At 45.1% G+C, this 18,512-nt stretch overlaps 1 protein-coding gene across 12 annotated transcripts in view; it reads left to right on the top strand.

Moving 5' to 3' along the window:
• Nucleotides 1–18,512, top strand: part of LOC105098995 (phosphoinositide 3-kinase regulatory subunit 5) — a 120,496-nt gene that overhangs the window by 12,750 nt on the left and 89,234 nt on the right. Inside the window, exons 1-2 of one of the 12 annotated variants that reach the window (XM_064495253.1) lie at nucleotides 604–1,892; nucleotides 1,985–2,074. The exons of the other annotated variants lie outside the window; for them this stretch is intronic. The gene's annotated coding sequence lies outside the window, so the exon portion shown is untranslated. Of the gene's footprint in view, nucleotides 1–603; nucleotides 1,893–1,984; nucleotides 2,075–18,512 lie in introns of those variants that run through there. 12 annotated transcript variants of the gene reach the window in all.

Below are 18,512 nucleotides of genomic sequence, written 5' to 3'. Positions count from 1 at the left end.
CATCTTTCATTTTCTCTGGTCCTTCAGAGATGATCAGTACCAGTTCCCTTTCACAACCTCAAGTTTCTGTATGACTCTGAGATGTATTTATACTCATCTGCAATCCTCCACTCGTTTGAAGCAGCATGCTCGCTGTTTGACTTCAGAGCCCCCTGCATTGGACCCTCCTCCTCCCCAGCACCCCCCCCCCACACTTAACCAGTGTGCTCATCTGAATTCCAAGGCCAGTGTACATTCACCCATTGAAAATTGGGCCGTAGCTCCACGTGGCCCTGGAGTAAATTGCTAAGCACTTGGCTGCAGCTCTCAGCCCGCCCGTGTTGTAATTTGCCCTCCAGGAAGGCCGAACGCCTGGTCCTTCGCTGCAGGACCCATGCTGTCTCACGCCTCTTGCCTCTGTCCGTTTTCCCACTCGCTGTGCCCGAACCCCGGGGCAGCTTCTCCCTCCTGTAGACTCATCTGGGGGGGGACCCTCTTAGAGGAGCTTTGCTAATTCACCTTGCCCCTCCTCCATCGCGCCAGTCCCTAGTCAACCTCCGCAGAGACGCCCACCCCCCCGTGGGTAGTATCTCACTGGAGGCTCCTTTGAATGGTGCTGCTCTGAGCTTTCTGGTGCACGTCCTCTGAGTATGTGCCTGGGAGTGGAGCTGCCATGTTGTGGGGCAGGCGCGGGTTGTGCTGTGGTGGGTACTGCTAAATGGTTTCCCCCTTGGAAAGTTGCTGGACCAGTTCACACTCCGACCTGTAGCCGTGAAGGTTCTGGTGCTTCACGTCCTCACAAACAGTGTTTTCCATCTTTTTCATTTTAGCCACTCTCGGGGTGGGGTGTCTAGTGGTCTCATATTGTGGTTTGAATTTGCATTTCCCGTATGACTGATGGAATTGAGCTTCTTGTCCTGTATGTTGGCCACTTGGAGATCCTCTTTAGGGAAGGGTCTAGTCAAGTCTTTTGCCCATTTTTCTATCTGGTTATCTGTCTTTTTTGTTTTTGTTGGTTCTACCATATTGCCTGGTGACCTTCAGGAACCCATCTTCCCCTCTGACCGTGAGGTCCTTGAGATTTCTGGACCCCCAGTGCCTATTAAATCCCTCAAATAATGGAGCCACAATACACGTTTGCTGTTGACCATCTTTCCAGTGGGATAACCATTCTCCTTGAGAAAAAAGATGGCGGAAATAGCCGTGGAGCAGTTCTTCTTTCTCTCGAGCACCTGTAATTATCACCCCTCTGTCCTGATTGGTGAGCCTAATCTCTCCAGGTTTAGGCTCTTAAAATAACTCTACAGGCCCTTTTTGATGTCTTTGGTGTTTTTCTTAAGCCTGTCTTTGGGACATGCTCACTCTTGCTCTTTTGTGTTCATTCTTACTTGAGGACCTCGCTTCCCTCTCTTACGGACACCCCAGAAAGTCACACTGGCGCTTTGACATTTCCCCTCTTTCCCCTTTCATGAAACTCTGTGACTTGCCCCTGGAATTTCATTTTCTGAGTTTTCTGTCCATGCTAAGCCATCCTCTCTGATTCCTGGCTTCTTAAAAGTCTGCTTCCTTAATGTCTAAGACGTGGGTCTGACCATGGCTCCCATTGTGTTCCACGATTAGTCCAAACTTCAAGATGATGTGGTCGTTGCCCCCTTGTTTTCCTCTCACTCCTATTTTACAAACCTCGCGTTATCCTTGGTCAGAATTAAAGACACAAGGTAGGATGGTCGTTTTCCTCATTGCCTCCTTGACCTTCCAAGAGATGAGATGATGAGAGGAGCGAGGCTTTCTCAGGTGGCCTGCCTGTGACCTAAGGAGACTTCCAGCTGCTTCCCAGGCCATCCCTAGCCTCGCTGCGGCTCAGCTCTGTGGTTCATGTGAGAGAAGCGGCATCTGCATCCCAGCCAGGCCAGGTGTGTGAGCCCACGTGCACCTCTCTTCTGTTTGCTTCCTTGAGACCTCTTTATGATTAGCTCATTCATTCATTATTCATTCGTTCTTCCAGCAAATATGTGCCAGGCACTTTTCCAGGCCCTTGTGGAGTGACATTCTAATGGGGCTGGAGGAGAGAGACAGACAGCAAGCACGATAAATAGTAAGTAACGTGAATAGTCTGCCAGTTGGCGGTAAGGGAGGTGGAAAAATAAAACAGGAGGCGCCAGAGGTGGGGTTTGCCAGAAGTCCTCCTTAAGAGCATAAGATAAAGACTGGAAAGAGTGAGGGAGTGAGCCAAGCAGACATCTGGGAGAAGAGCACTCCAGGCAGAGGGAGCAGCAGGTGTCAAGGTCCTGAGGCAGGAGTATGCCTTGTGTTGCTGTGATCGTTTTAGTCCGCAGTATGTGGCAACCTCCATGTTGGCACCAGCAAATCAGCGAAGCTCAGTGTCTGAAATGAAGGCCAGTGTTGTCTACCACAGCATCCAGCAAAGTATCTTGTGGTCACATGCACTCAGTAAGAGAAGTTTTTATTTGAGTAAATGCATTTAGGTTGGACACCGCTAAGGGCCCTTTCACCTCTGAATTGCTGTGATTATCTTAGTTGCCGCCTGGTGGATGGCACCCGTCTCTGAGCCGCTTTCTTTTTTTCTTTTCATTTCTTTTTTTTACATGAGGGTACTGGGGCTTGAACCCAGGACCTTGTGCATACTGAGCATGCGCTCTACCACTGGGCTATAACCCCGCCCCCTGTGAGTAGCTTTCTTTCTAGCTGTCCTGCCTGGGCTCTTCTGAACACATGGTCCAGTGGCTTCTGGCCATGTAGCCTGCTCTCTCTCAGGGTGTGGGGCCTACACCGGATGTGTATGTTCCAGACACCATTGCTGTGTAACCGACTACCCCAGAATGTAGTGTTACAAGACTAACTGTTTTAGTACGCTTATGGATCCCGTCGGCTGGGAATTGGGGCAGGGCAGCACGGGGGCGGCCTGTCTGTGTTCAGTGACATCTGAGGCCTCAGCGGGGAACACTGGAACAGCTGTGGACAGGAACTGCAAACCAGAGTGCCTGCAACTGGCCTCCCCACGTGGCTTGGGCTTCCTCACATCATGGCAACCTCCAGACACGTAGTCAGATTTCTTAGGCAATGACTCAGAGCTCTGAGTGCAAGTCTTCTAGCAAATGAGGCAGTGGCTGCAGCACCTTAATAGCACAGCGTGGGAAGCCACACAGCATCACCTCCACTGTCATCTCTCAGTTGAAGCAGTCACAAGCCCACCCAGGTTTGAGGGGAGGAGTCAGATCCCACCCCTTGATGGGGAAGTGGCAAGGCCTCAGTGCAGAGCTGGCCACGGGACGGGAGATGCTGTGACCATCTTTGGAAAAATACAACCTCCCGATGTGCCTTCTATTTCTCCGGGGAGGAATTTTTCATTTTGTGTCATCAGTGGCCTGTGGTGGATTTTTGGGTGTCTGCTTGGTACCCCTTCCAGCATAAACTCCCAGGGTAAGATGGTCACTGGGACCAGTGGCCCTCCTCCTCCCACCGCTTGGCCCCCGAATGGGTGAGATCCCCGAGGCATGGGGACAGTGGGTACTCAGGCACAGAGCAGGTGCTCTGTGAGAGTATTCCCACTCCTGGGCATGGCAGACAATGTTGTGTAAATGTCAGTCTTTTGCTCGGTGTGATAATGGTCTCAGGTCAAGAAATGTCCTTGTCCCTAAGGGATGCATGCTAAAATATTAGCTTGAACCATATGAACTTGCTGCTTGTTTTTAATGTAATTCAATCTATTATTCAGAATTGATGTGTCATGAGGTCCACAACTTGCAACTTATTTTCAAATGGTTCAGCAAAATATATGTGTAGGCATGGTGTCGACCTGAGGACACAGTCTGCCCACTGGGGTAGCAGCCAAGTAGGAATGAGGCTAAAGGCAGATGGAGGCTGGGGTACTTCTGTCTCCCTTCTTCCATCCACAATACCTGCTCAGAGCCTGCGTCTAGGACCTGCCTCTTGTATTCCTGGCCGAGGTTCGGGCAGGAAGGGGCAAGATGTGGTACCTGGGGAGGCCGTGAGAGAGCAGATGGCTGAGGTGAGCTGGGTGGAGGAGACTGATCTTCTGCCTCAGTTCTGGGGTCTGCCCATCCCTCCAGGGGCTTTCAAAAGAGCCCAGGACCCTCTGCAGCAAGAGGCTGCGAAGCTGAGACTGGGTGGGGCAGGGGTGGCGGCCGGGGGCCCCACCCTCCGAGAGCCACTCGCTCCCTGGAGCCCCAGCCCCGCCTGATCGGAAATTCTCCACACTTCAGAAGGGCACGGGGCAGCCCATCCACAGGCATCCTCCGACAGTGCCCTCTAAGCAGGGCTTCCCCGTCTTCCAGGCAGGCCCCCTGGAGAGCTCCCTGCCCGCCTCAGCGTCCTCAAGCTGCAGACCTTTCGGGCGGCTCTGCCACATCCTGTGCCCGGGTACCGCTCTCGAAGCACAGGCCAGATGTGCAAATTCTGCGGCTGTGCCCAGGGCCGAGCGTGGTGCAGCTTGCTTTTCTTGGAAATCATTGGTGATTTGTTAGAAAAACAGGAAACATTGGGGCCGCTGGTGTACATTTTGCCTTTTTTGTTTTTGTTTTTGCGCTGCTTTCAACTGTCTCAGTCTCAGGACATCTTAAGGGTATTTCTCCTCTACTTAGTCCTTCAAGCCTCCTCCTTAACATTCCTCCACATCCCACGCATCCTCTGTCTCTCTCCCTTTGCCTTCTGCGGCCTCCCTCCACCCCATCACTGCTGCGGGGAGGGGGCAGGTCTAGGGAACCACGGACACAGGTGCCGCGTCTTGGTGATGTATGTAACTTCAGGGACATGTTTCTGGGGAGGGAGTGTCTGGCTTCCCTGCACCTGCTCTTCTCCTCCTACCTATTCCTCCACCTTTTTCACGGTGGTTGGACAGGAAGCAGGGAGGTCTCTGCCCACCGGGACCTGCAGCGGCTGGGGCAGCTGTCCTGCTGCTAACAAACCGGGGCGATGCAGCTAGAATGGGAAGTCCTTCGTCCCTCCTGGGTCAGACTAGAAGGGGGAGAACTTCTGGGTCCAACTCCAGCTCTGCCCCAAAGCATCCCCTCCCTGGCTGTGTCTCAGAAATGCAGGGGCAGGCGCTGTGGTCATTTTGTGCATTGAGCCTTGAGTAAAGCACCGGAAAGCCCTGCTGTTTCTTGGTATCCCATGGTGAGTTTCTTCCTGGGGCTCATCTTGTCAGGGGTGAGCTCTGAGCATGTCTGGTGGTTGGTTTGGGGGTGTACTCGAGCCTTCTTGCTTTCTGTCCCTCACCCCATAATGCACCACTATGGAGAGGCCTGACTCCCATTTTATGGATGAAGAAACTGAGGTCTTGAGAAGCTATATGGCTTCACCACCGTTCTCAGCTCCGCAGGCAGCCCCACAAGGCAAGGCCAGGGGCTCTCCGCACAGGGAGCCCCCCACCCTGGCTGGGCTTTGCCCTGGGTTCTCACTCAGCACCTGTGCACCATGCCTTCAGCGGGGGCCTCCCCCTCTCCCGGGGGAACCATAGCTAGGGGCTGCCCTTCTGAAGTCATCTGAGAAGTTTGATATGAGAGATCAGAAACTCCCCAAACCTCTACAACACCTCCCAGGGGTGTTGTTTGAAAAAGGCATTAAACTGTCCAGCAAGAGAGAAGAATAGTAAGTCAGAGACTAAGATGGGAACCAGCCTGAGAAACTGAAACTCTGCTTAGGGAACTTCCCAGAAAAGGGGTGGATCTGAGGAATTCTGGGCTAGGGAAGGGGAGTGGGCAGGAGGGTGACCCTTCCTCACCCGGGGACTCCTGAACATCCAGAGACAACAGCAGGCTCTGGGAGGGGGTGGGGTGGGCACTTTCTCCTCTCCCGCCCGCACCCCCATTCCTCCTGGCCCCACAGCTTCTGGGGAGCAGAGACTCTCACCCAGGGGTCTGTGAACTTAGATGGGAAAGATGTGACATTTCTGTTGTCACTCACCTCTAACTGAAATTTAGTGTTTCCTGCCATTATGAATGTAGGCAACAAACCGGAGTCAGACTGGTAGCACCTGTGACTTGGCCACCAGGAGAAATCCAGATGTTTTCATATCACTTTGCAGTTGTTGTGGCACCTGAAACATCATTTTTGTTTTTTACCACTTCAAAGGGATACTAATGATTAGACCCACTGCTGGAGTTTGTTGTTCAATGTGTCATGAGAAGAACAGATACTACCATGTCACAAGTCTGATTACTAAAAACAGTTGATAATTACATTTCAGTGTAATTCATTTCCTTTAAAGTCCCATGTATTTTATTTGGTGCATTTAAAACTTTGTTCTGAAGGGGAGTCTGTAGACTTCTCCAGATTGCCAAGTGGATCTAGGGTATAACAAGGTTAGGACTTCCAATGCTGGAGCACTTAGGTAAAAAAAAATTTTAGGTGTTACCTGACAGCTAAAGAGAGCTTTGGTATTAGGCAGACCTGAGTTGGTACCCTTGCTGCGGACCCTAGGAAACTGGCTTTATCTCTCAGAGCTTAGTTTCTTTATGTGTAGATGGAGGTAAAGAGGGTCTATCTTGAAGGACTGTTCCATGTGCAAGTTCCTGCCTGGTCTGGTGCCTGGCAGACAGTGGGAACCATGGTGGATAGTAGCTAGTGACAGTGGCAGTGGTTTATACGAGCCCACAAGACTCAAGCAGGATTCATTTTTATTACAGAGGAAACTCCAAGATGGGTTCATTTCTTACTGTCCCTCATGCAGAAGGGAAAACTGTATACCTGGATAGTGACTCTCATCTTTTTCCTTTGCTCTGGACTGGGAGCAGGTAGCCCTCAGGTATCCGATATGAATCTTGGTCCATAAATTTAAGTATTTAAGAAATAACTGTGGTACATCCATACAATGAAATATTATTCAGTCACAAAGGGAATAAGCACTGTTACATGCAATAACGTAGATGCACCTAGAAAACGTGCTAAGTGAAAAAAGCCAGATGCCAAAGATCATCTATTATATGATTACACTTATATGAAATGTCTAGAATAAGGAAATTCATAGAAACAGAGAGTAGGTTAGGGGTTATGATGACGGGGGAGGGAGAATGGCGAGTGATTGCTAATACGTATGAGGTTTCTTTTTAAGGTGTTAGAAATGTTCTGGATTTAGATCATGCTGATAGTTGTACCAATCATGAATGTGCTAAAAACCACTGAAGTGTGCCCTTTAAAATGATGAATTTTATGTTATGTAAATTATATACTTTGACTAAGTGGGATTTATTCCTGGTATGCCAGCTGGTTCAACATGTGATAATCAGTTAATGTAATCCATTACATCTTCAGGCTAAAGAAAAATCATGTGATCATCAATAGATACAGAAAAAGTATTTGACAAAACCTAATGCCCATTCATAAGATCTCTTGGCATACTAGGAATAAAGGGAGAACTTCATCAACTAGATGAAGAATACCTACAAAAACCCTACAGCTGACATCGTACTTAATGGTGAAAAACTAGATGCTTTCTCCCCAAGATTAGGAATGAGGTAAGGTTGTCCTTTGTTATTCCTCCTTATTCAACATTGTACTAGAAGTCATAGCTAATACAATAATATAGCAAAAGGAAATAAAAGCTACACAGATTGGGAAGGAAGAAATAAAACTGTCTTTAAACAAAGGTGACATGATTGTGTAGAAAAAAATCCCAAAGAATTAACAAACTCTTAGAACTAATAAGCAATTATGGGAAGGTTGCAGGATACAAAATTTATTCAAATAAATCTATTGTTTTCCTATGTACCAGTAATGAGCTATTAGAATTTGAAATAAAAAATAAAACACTATTTACATTAGCACCAAAAACAAGAGAACTATTTAGGTATAAATCTAACAATATTTGCACAAGATCTATTTGAGGAAAACTACAAAACTCTAAAGAATGAAATAAAAGAGGATCTAAATAAATGGAAAGATATTCCATGTTCATGGATAAGCAGACTCAATACTGTTAATATGCCAGGTCTTCCCAATTGGATGTATAGATTTAATGCCATTCCAATTAAGATCCCAACAAATTACTTTGTATCAACAAACTGATTCTAAAGTTTATATGGAAAAGCAAAAGACTCAGAATAGCCAACACAATACTGAAGAAAAAGAACAAAGTAGAAAAACTGAACTCCCTGACTAAAAGACTTATTAAACTCTAAAGCTACAATAATCAAAATAGAGTAATACAGGTGAAACAGTAAGAAAATAGATCAGTGGAACAGAATAGAAAGGCCAGAAATAGACTCACACAAATATAACCAACTGATTTCTGACAAAGGAATAAAAGCAATTTGATGGAGAAAGGATAGTTTTTAAATAAATGGTGCTGGAACAACTGGACATCCACATTAAAAAAAATGAATCTATACACATATCTTAAACCTTTCCAAAAAATTAACTCAAAATGGATCATACACCTAAAGGCAAAATGCAAAATATAAAACTAGATGACAAAGAAGAAAACCTAGATGACCTTGGGTTTGGCAATGAGTTTTTAGATATAATACCAAAATCATGATCCACACAAGATAAATTTGATGTCTTAGACTTCATTAAAATTAAAAACTTCTACTCTGTAAAAGACACTGGTAAGAGAATGAAGAGACAAGCCACAGATGGGGAGAAAATGTTTTGCAAAATGTTTATCTGATAAAAGACTTTTATCCAAAATACATAAAGAATTCTTAAAACTCAACAATGAGAAACAACCCACTTAAAAGGCAGGCAGAAGATCTGAACTGCTCACCAAAGAAGATAAACAGATGACAAGTATATAAAAAGATGCTCAACATCATATATTGTTAGGAAATTGGAAGTTAAAACAACGGTGAGATACCACTGTGTACCTATTAGAATGGCTAAAATAAAAAAAAAATAAAAAAAAACTGGACAGCACCCGATGTTGACAAGGATGTGGAACAACAGGAACTCTGATTCATTTCTGGTAGGAATGCAAAATGGCACAGCTACTTTGAAAAACAGTCATTTTCTTAGAATGCTAAGAAATCCAACAATCATGCTTATAGATATTTTACCCAAATGAGTTGAAAACTTACGTCCACACAAAAACCTGCACATGAGTGTTTATAACAGCGTTATCCCGATTGCCAAACATTGGAAGCAACCAAGAATTCCTTCAGTGGGTGAATGTGTAGACAAACCAGGGTACAGCTATAAAATGGAATAGTATTTAGCCATAGAAAGAAATGAGGTATGAAGCCATAGAAAAAACAAGGAGGAACCTCAAATGCCTTTTACTGTGTAAAAGAAGCCAGTCGGAAAAATCTACATAATATATAATGCCAACGGCGCGACACTCTGGAAAAGACAAAACTATAGAGACAGTAGAAAGATCAATGGTTGCCAGGGATTGGAGAGAGGGGAAGGGGTGAATGGATAGAGCATCGGGGATTTTGAGGGCAGTGAAACTATTCTGTATGAAATTGTAATGGTGGATACAAGACATTGTGTGTTTAGCAAAACCCATAGAATGTAAAACACAAAGAGTGAACCCTAATGTTCAGTGTGCGCTTTAGTTAATACTATCATACCAAAATAGGGTCATCAGTTGTAACAAATACACCACACTAATGGAAGATATTAATAATAGGGGAAACCCTGGGCGGGAGGGGGGAGGTGGGCAGAGGGAGTCTATGGGAACTCTCTGTACTTTCTGTTCAATTTTTCTGTAAACCTAAAGCTGCTCTAAGAATTAAAGTTTATAAAAAGAAGGAAAAAATCATTGCTTTATCTTCTTACTGCAAGTGAAATCCAGCTCTGAGCCCCGCCCATTGTGCCAGGAGCTGTCCAGGAGCTCAGACCTTCCTCAAGAAGGTTGCCTTATTAGCGGGGTCGGGGGACAGAGCCAGGGGAGGGAACAATATACAGAAAGAAAGAAGTTAACAGTACTGTCATTTGTCCTGTATTCATACTCTGTGGCCTTAGGAGCAGCTCCTGGAAAGCTTGGGCTCTGACCCGAATCTTTCTCTTTGGCCTCTGGCAGAGGAAATAGGGAGGAAGCAGGTCTCCGAGGCAACCTGACCACATCGTGGGTGGCCAGAATGACGCGATCAGCACCACCCTCCCAGGACTGACTCACTGGGAAGTTACAAGAGATGTGATTTCCCCTCAAGACCTGAGGAATACCCCCTATTGCTCGTAGGGTCACAGCATCACGGCTACACCTTTAGGTGGGGCTTTTGGGTTGCAACACATTTGCTCACTCACCTAACTGCCCAGGGAGACTCCGGCTGGGTCTTGTGCCAGGCGTTGGGGTTACAACCGTGTGCATGATGGATGGACCGCTGTCATCAGAGCTGAAATTCCAGTCGAGGAAACAGTTACAGCACAGACAAAGGGGAAGCAGAGAGGGTGGGGGTGGTTACCCCAAAGAAGTGACCTTGTAAACAGAAGACAGAAGAATATATATTAGGAGCCACATCAAAAGCAGGGGTGACAGTGGAAGTGTTTCCGGCAGAGGGAGCACAGGCAGGAAGAAGTTTCTTATGGAGACAGAAGGTGGAGGTATGATACTGGCTAGGGAGGAAGGGCCCAGACCTCTTGGGGTCTTGTCAGCAGGGTTAGGGGGTTGAACTTTCTCCTAAGGCAACAAAACCATTAGAAAGCTTTAGGCAGCAGGGAGGGAATGACAATCAGATGCACTTTTTTGGGACAGTTCTGCAAAAAACAATGCCTGTGCTATGATCCTGTGCAGATAAGAAGATGCGTATGTGGGGGTATGTTTTGTTGGCATGTAAATACATGAACAAGGCTAGAAAGATAACTGGACAGACTGAGGTGGAGAGGTTGTGTGTTTGAAAAGGGAAAGTGGAGTTCAGGTAAATGGTCATGCTAGGAAGAACTTTAAGGATTTATTCTATACACTTACGTATTGTGTGAGTCTACAGAAAACACTTTTGTTCGGGTGTGGTTTACATGCAGTGACATGCACACATTTTATTGTACAGTTTGATGAGTTATGGAAAATATGTACATCCGTGTAACCTGTATTCCTATCAAGACAGACAATATTTCCATCATCCCAGAAAGGTCTCCCGTGCCCATTCCTGGTCAGCTTGCTCTCTACCTTCCAGAGACAACTGCTATTTTGGTTTATTTCACCATAGATTAGTTTTGCCTGTCCTAGAATTTCTTATAAATGAAACCATAGAGTATTTGGGGTTTTTTTTGTGTGTGTCCAGCTTATTTGCATGACATGTTTTTCATATTCATCCATGTTACACACATTAGTGGTTTGCTCATTTTTATTCATTCCATCACCAAATAGTAATTTATTATACAAATATACCAAATATGTTTATCCATGCTAATGATGGGTTGGGTTGTTTCCAGTTTGAGGCTATTATGAATAAAGCTTCCATGAACATTTCTGTCACAAGTGTTTTTGTTGACATGAGTTTTCATTTATTTTGGGTAAAGAAGTGGAATTATTGGTCAGAATGGTAGGTATTTGTTAACTTTATGAAACTGCCAAGCTGATTTTCAGGCAGTTGCACCATTAAGGCAGGGCTTCCCCATATCCCTGCCAATTTGCTATTGTCAATCATTTTACTTTTAGGTATTCTAGCATCGTATAATCTCATTATGATTTTAAATCTGCATGTCCCTGATGACTAATGATGGTGAGCGTATGTTCATGTGTTTATTGACCATTTGGATATCTTTTGTGAAGTGTCTGTTCCGTTCTGGAACAGAAATCATTTATCAGATTGTGAATATTTTCTCCCAGGCTGTGGCCATTCTATAACTTTGTCATTTCAAAAAAAATTATATAAATGGAGTCACACAATAAGTAATCTTTTGGGATTGGCTTTTTGATGTAGCATAATTTTCTGGAGATTCATCCAGGTTGTTGTGTATACCAGTCATTGTTTCTTTTTTATTTCTGAATAGTATTTCATGGTATAGACATATCATCCTTTGTTTAACTGTTCACCCGCTAAAGGACATCTGGGTTGTTTCCAGTTTGGGGATATTATGAATAGAGCTGCTGTAAACACTCTTGTACAGGTTTTTGTGTGAACATACCTTTCATTTCTCTGAGATAAATGCCCAGGAATGCAGTTGGTAAGCCATATGTTAGTTCTAATGTCTGTATTCACTGCTATGAATTTCCCTCTCAGAACTGCTTTAGCTGTGTCCCACAAATTTTGATATGAGGTACATCCATTTTCATTCTTTTCAGTATATTTTTGGATTTCCCTTGAGACGTCTTCTCTGACCTGTGGATGATTTAGATGTGTGTTTAGTTTCTAAGTGTTTGGAGACTTTCCTGGTGTATTTCTGTTAGTGCTTTCTGGTTTGGTTCCATTGTGGTGATAGTACGTACTCTGTATTATTTTGATTATTTTAAATGTGCTGAGGTTGGTCTTATGGCCCAGGATGTGGCTTATCTTGGCATATGTTCCATGGGTACTTGAAAAGAATGTATATTCTGCTCTTGTTGGGTAGAATATCCTATAAATTGACTAGATCCTGTTGGTTGATTGTGTTATGAAGTTTCTGTGTATTTGTTCTACCGATTGTTGACAGAGGGATGTTGATGTCTCTCATGTACTTATCATTGTTCATTGAAGCATTTTTAATGATGGTTGCTTTAAATCTCTAGCAGATATTTTTAACATCTGTCATTTTGGTGTTGGCATCTGTTGATTGGCTTTTTTTCATCCAGTTAAAATCTCCCGTATTCTTGATATGACGAGTTATTTTCGATTGAAACCTGGACGTGTTGGGTATTTTGTAAAAAGAGTTATGAGGCTCTGGATCTCATTTAAACCTCTGTTTTGCTGGCTTTGTCTAACACAGCCCTGAAAGGGAGAGTGGGGGTCAGTGCTGCTGTCAGGTGAGGGTGGAAGCCCAGGTTCCATTCTCTGCTTCCACTGACACTGGGGAGATACTCCTTAATACTAGGAGGTGGGGTGGGAGTTCTTGCTTCCCACGAGGCCTCCACCAGAGCCTCCCTGGCAGGGAGGGACAAGAGTGCCTCACTGCTGCTCCACTGACACCACGGGGTAGAGGAAATGACCTCATTACTGCTGGGAGGAGTGAGAGCCCTGACTCCTTCACTAGGAGCCTCCCCTGTCATCACCCCAGAGTGGGGGGTGCTCTTTACCACCTGGTGGGGCTGGAGACCCAGGCTCCCCAGTGATCCCCACTGAGACTGCGGGTGGCAGGGGGCTTCTTACTGCCCGTGTTGATGAAAGGCCCGGCTCCCTACTTGGATTTCTCAGACACCAACCATGGTTGCGGGAGAGGTTGGGGAACCTCATCATCACCTGTTCAGAGTGAAGTCTAGGCTCCCCATCTGGTCTTGGCTAGTGGAGATGACTCCGTATTTTTTTCTGTGCTGTTTGGCTGGAGTAGGTGGTTATTGCCTAAAAGTTTTCTGCCTCGCTAGGCTGCCCCTTTCCTGGTCCTTTGGCTAAAGAGAGTAGGCTTTTCCTCACGCTCTCTCTGTCTCTGTCTCTGTCTCTCTCTTTTTGGTCCACACACATTGCTGTTTCCACATTACTGGCTCTTCAGCTCCAAGTCTGGGATATATAAGGCCAAGAGGAAACCCAGGGAACTTGCCACTCCTTGTTCACAAGGGCCCTAGCTGGGGACCTTCTCTCCTCCCTTCAGAATCTCTGTGTTAGTTCTGTCTGTCATGTCCAGGGTTTATCGCCGTACTTAGTGCAGGAAGAGGGAAAAGTACATCTACTCCACCTCCCCAGAACCATTGTCTATTTTTTAATATACTTAACACCTATTATTTGTGTGATAAAAATGCATGAAATATATATTACTATAAACATTTGTATAGAAAACATTATATCTAACCTTCCCTCTTGGAGGCAACCACTGTTAACACTTTGGCAGGTAACCATATAGAGTTGTTTTTATGTGTATATATAGATCTTTAAAAAAACACAATTAGGATCCTTTTGGTCACCACTGCCAGGAACTCGTACTATATAAAGAAAGAAAAGGAAGTTAGCAGAAGGATACTGGGGCATCTCATAAAGCGCAATACTTTTAAGCAAATCTTTAAGGAGTTGCTTCTCTGTCACCTTCTTTTCTCTCCTCAGCCTGTTCCAGGGGTTCTTCTCATTCTCTCCTTATTCTTCTAAGGTCACTAACAGTTTTCATGTTACCAAGTCCAGCGGCCACGTCTCTGCCCTCATTTCATGGATTTTGCCACAGCATTCCACACTGCCTCCTTGAAACTCTTGTTTTGAGTTTCCGTGACATCATGTCCTCCTCCTGCTTCATGTGTTGCACCTTCTCAGTGTCCTTTTGCTGATTCTTCACGTGCCACCTCTTCACATGGGATGCTCTGGGGCTGAGCCCTCAGCTGCTTACTCTTCCTCTTCACAGTTTCTGGCTTCAGTGACCATCACACTCTGTTAACTCCCAGGGTTAGAGCTGCAGCCCAGACCTCTCTCTCTCCATTGGGTCAAAATGGGATACAACTTGGACAAAGCAGGACTCTTCTGTTTCCCTCCCAAATTGCCCTCTCCCCAAACTTCCCCATCTCAGTGACAGTGGGACCCACCAATCTTCATTAAAGCAGAAACCTGAAGGGAGTCAAATACCCAGAAAGGATGCACATCCACTCAGACGCCAAACTTTAATCAGCCATATTGCATAGAGATTTTGGCCTGAACCGAAGCCTGGATTTCCTGAATCCGTTTCCATCTGATTTAGTTATAATGCCAGCCCCTGTCAACATTGGTTTTCAGTTTGGATTGTGTGCGTATGTCTTCCTTTTTTGTAGGTCTCCGTGGGTATGTTTGATAAGAAGCTGGGAGAGACAGCATGAGTGCCTGCTGTCCGAACGTCTTAGCCAACAGCCCGTTAGCGTCCTGGAGAGTTCCAGACTGGGCTAAATGGGACGCTTGAAACTAGTGTCTGTTTCACTAGAAGTTGTAAAAGCCACTCTTGGTTAAGTGTCGGAAGAATGTCTCATTTTAGCTCTGTCCCAAAACCTTGAGGAGTCCTTCCCTTGTTAGAGAAGTTTCTCTTGCACTAATAAACCGTATTCATGAATGGGATCTAGAGAGAGAGAAGGCGAGAGATTGTTCTTATCGGATTGAGCGAGAGCTGAAAGAGAATGAAAAGGTAACCAGAGAGGGTGGATATGCTGGCGTCTGAGAGCAACTATCTGCTGTTGGATTAATGGAGAGAAGATGGGTGGTAAGTGGTTTTCACTCCGGGAGGGAAGAAAAGATGGTCGTGGGAAGAGATAATGAATCAGACGGTCTGTCCCAAGTTTATTCCGACGGTGAAGCGTCTGGAAGTCTCAGTGTTCCATATAATCTTCTTTGCCCAAAACTATGAACTATTCGCGTCTGTCTCACAAACTGGAAATGATTCTGCGGAAAGTGAGCAGCAGTAATGAATGCAATTTGTTACGACCACAGTCTTTTTCCAAATTCAAAAAAAAAAAAATCAGAAAGCTGCCAGTATATGTGTCATTGGCCTTTCTGGAGTTTCTCCATTTGCATTCATTGGCTGCTTTATTCCTCTGTGAGCATTTGCTGGCCAACAAGACAGGCTTTAAACTTGAAAGGCAGCAGGAGTAAACAGCCTCCAGTGCCAGGGGCCCATGGTTTAGCTCAGGGGCCCACAGAATTTGCTTGCTGCCTGGAGTTTATACCTTGGTAAATTCTTACAGTCTTTCTCCGGTTCCCTGTCTTGGCAGTAATTTCTGTTTGCCCGTCTCCAGCTCCATTATGATTTCCTGTATGTGCATAGAGAAGCTAAATGGTCTTGGTCATGCCAAGAAAGAATAGCTCACTTACCAGCTGAGAGAATACTCTGTGCCTCAGTCTTCTCATCTGTAAGGTGGGGAGAAGAGAGTGTCTACCTCATAGAAAGCACTAGAGACTGCCTGGCACATAGTAAGCCCTCAGTTAGCCTCAGTTTGCTGCTATGATTATAATCAGTGTACACAAAGGCAACATCATGCATCTCGTTGTCTTTCAGTACTCTTCCAGATGATTACCTGGGTAGAAGGGAGTCAGATGGACCTGGGTTCAAGTTCTGCCTGTGCTGTTTGCTAGTTGTACGAACTTGGGAAGGTCCTTTGGCCACCAGGAGCTGACCTTCCTCATCCTGTATGTTCAGAGCTTTATGGGGTTGTTCAGAGTAAATGAGATCTGTGCCTCAAGCCCTAAGCACAGTATCGGGCTCGGAGTCAGTGCTGCAGACGTGTCGGCATCCTTCTCCTCCCCTCCTCCGTTCCTCATCCCGTCTCTTCTTGGTCTTAACCACAGCTTGGTCTTCCTGGGCGCCGCTGTGGCCCTTCCTTGGTAAAGAAGAGTGTGAGTGAAGGTGGGAAGCAGGCAAAGGCTCATCTCTGCTCCTTTGGCGGTTCTCCCTTTCTGCACCCTCGACTTCATCCCATCCCTGCCCTCCCACGCCATCACCACCTACCTTTTCACATATCCTCCCTCTCTTGGCCCTCCCACTGCCCACACTCCACTGTTGCTACCATCGTAGACTCTCTTGTTAGCCAAGTGTCCCTCCGGGAATCTTACATCTTGAAAAATAAGCCAGGACAGAGGAAGTGAGCCACCCTAACCCATGGAGAATGAATCACCGACAATGAGAATTCAGGCAATTTTTGTGCAAGATGTCTTCCCTGGAAGCTTCAAATTGTAACACAGAGGCGAAACCACACACCCAGCCCTTTGGGTGTCTAGAACACAGCAGTGATGACTTCTGGTGAACACGGCAGAGGAGAGCACGTGCGTTTGGGGAGTCAGGCCAGCTTTGGATGTGCTTCCAGCTCAGGCTGTAGGAACTATGACCACAGGAATTTGGCCCAATAAATGGCTTACCCTCCCTCAGCTGCAGGAATTGTACGTGTCTGTGAGTGACATGGGGACAATTATGATCATTAAACTAGGCAGTCAAGTGGAAGTGCCCAGCATGGCATCTGACACGGAACAGCCGCTCTGTCATAGCCAGTCTGCCCTCTTTCCTTCCCTCCGGTTTTCTAGGCTGAAAGTCATAGGAAATTGACCTTCCTATGTGACATCACAAAGATGTCAATTAATTCTTCTTTTTTAAACTCTTTTTAAAAATCCTGGTAAAATACATACGACATAAAATTTACCACCTTAACTATTTTTAAGTGTACAGTTCAGTAGTGTTAACTTTTTTCCCCATTGTTGTGCTACTGACCTACAGAACTCTTTTCATCTTGTAAAACTAAAACTCTGTACCCACTAAACTCCCCATTCCCCTTTCCCCAGCACCTGGCAGCCACCATTCAACTTTCTGTCTTTATGAATGTGACCACTCTAGGTACCTCCTATCAGCAGAATCCTGCAGTATTTGTCTTTTTGTGACTGGCTTGTTTCACTTAGAGTAATGTCCTCAAAATTCATCCACGTTGGAGCATGTGACAGAGCTTGCTTCTTTTTTAAGGCTGAATAATACCCCGTTGTGTGTGTAGACCACATTTTGTTTATCCATTCATCTATCGATGGACACTTGGGTTGCTTCTACATTCTGGCTCTTGTGACTAATGCTGTGTTGAACATGGGTGCACAAGAATCTGTTCAGGTCTGTGCTTTCAGTTCTTTTGGGCACACTCCGAGAAGCGGAATTGCTACATCATATGGTAATTCTACTTTTAATTTTTTGAGGAATCACCATGCCCTATAGTGGCTGCCCTATTTTGCATTCCCACCAACAGTACACAAGAGTTCCAATTTCTCCACATCCTCGCTAACACTTTTTTTGTTTTGGTTTGGTTTTCATACTAGCCATGCTAATGGGTGCGCGGTGGTACCTCATTGTGGTTTTGATTTGCATTTCCCAAGTGATTAGCGATGTTGAGCATCTTTTGTGTGCTTATTGGCCAATTGTATCACTTCTTTGGAGAAATGTTGATTCAAGTCCTCTGTCCATTTTTTAACTGATTTTTGTTGTTATTGAGTTGTAGGAGTTCTTTATATATTCTGGATATTAATTCTTTGTCAGATATATGAGTTGCAAATGTTGTCTCCCTTCCTGTAGGCTGCCTTTTCACTCTCTTGTTTCCTTTGATGCATAAAGTTTTAAATTTGGAGGTAGTCAAGTTTATCTGTTTTTTCTTTTGTTGCCTGTGCTTTGGTGTCTTTTCCCAGAAACCACTGACAAATCTAATGTGCTAAAGCTCTCCTGTTTTTTCTGAGTTTTGTAGTTTAAGCTCTTTACGATTAGGTCTGTGATTCATTTTGAATTAATTTTTAATGATACTGAATCTTCCTGTCTAACAACAAGGTGTGCATTTCCATTTATTTGCCTTCCTTTGTGTCTCTCAGAAGTTTTATTTCATTAAAATCTTGTATATTTTTAAAAGTTTATTTCTTCTTATTTTGTTCTTTCTGTTGCTGTTTTTGTCAGTCTTTTTTTCCAAGACAACTTCTGTGTTTCATTTGTATGACTGAACGGTATTAATTTCTATTTGAGTTGGTACCCAACCACCTTACCTAATTCTCTTCTTTGTCATAGCCATTTTTCAGTTGATTATTTTGGCTTTC

This window comes from Camelus dromedarius, chromosome 16 (assembly GCF_036321535.1).
Source record: "Camelus dromedarius isolate mCamDro1 chromosome 16, mCamDro1.pat, whole genome shotgun sequence".
Classification (NCBI taxonomy): domain Eukaryota; kingdom Metazoa; phylum Chordata; class Mammalia; order Artiodactyla; family Camelidae; genus Camelus; species Camelus dromedarius.
The sequence above is the reverse complement of the archived record's forward strand: the minus strand, read 5'-3'. Positions and strand labels throughout refer to the sequence as shown.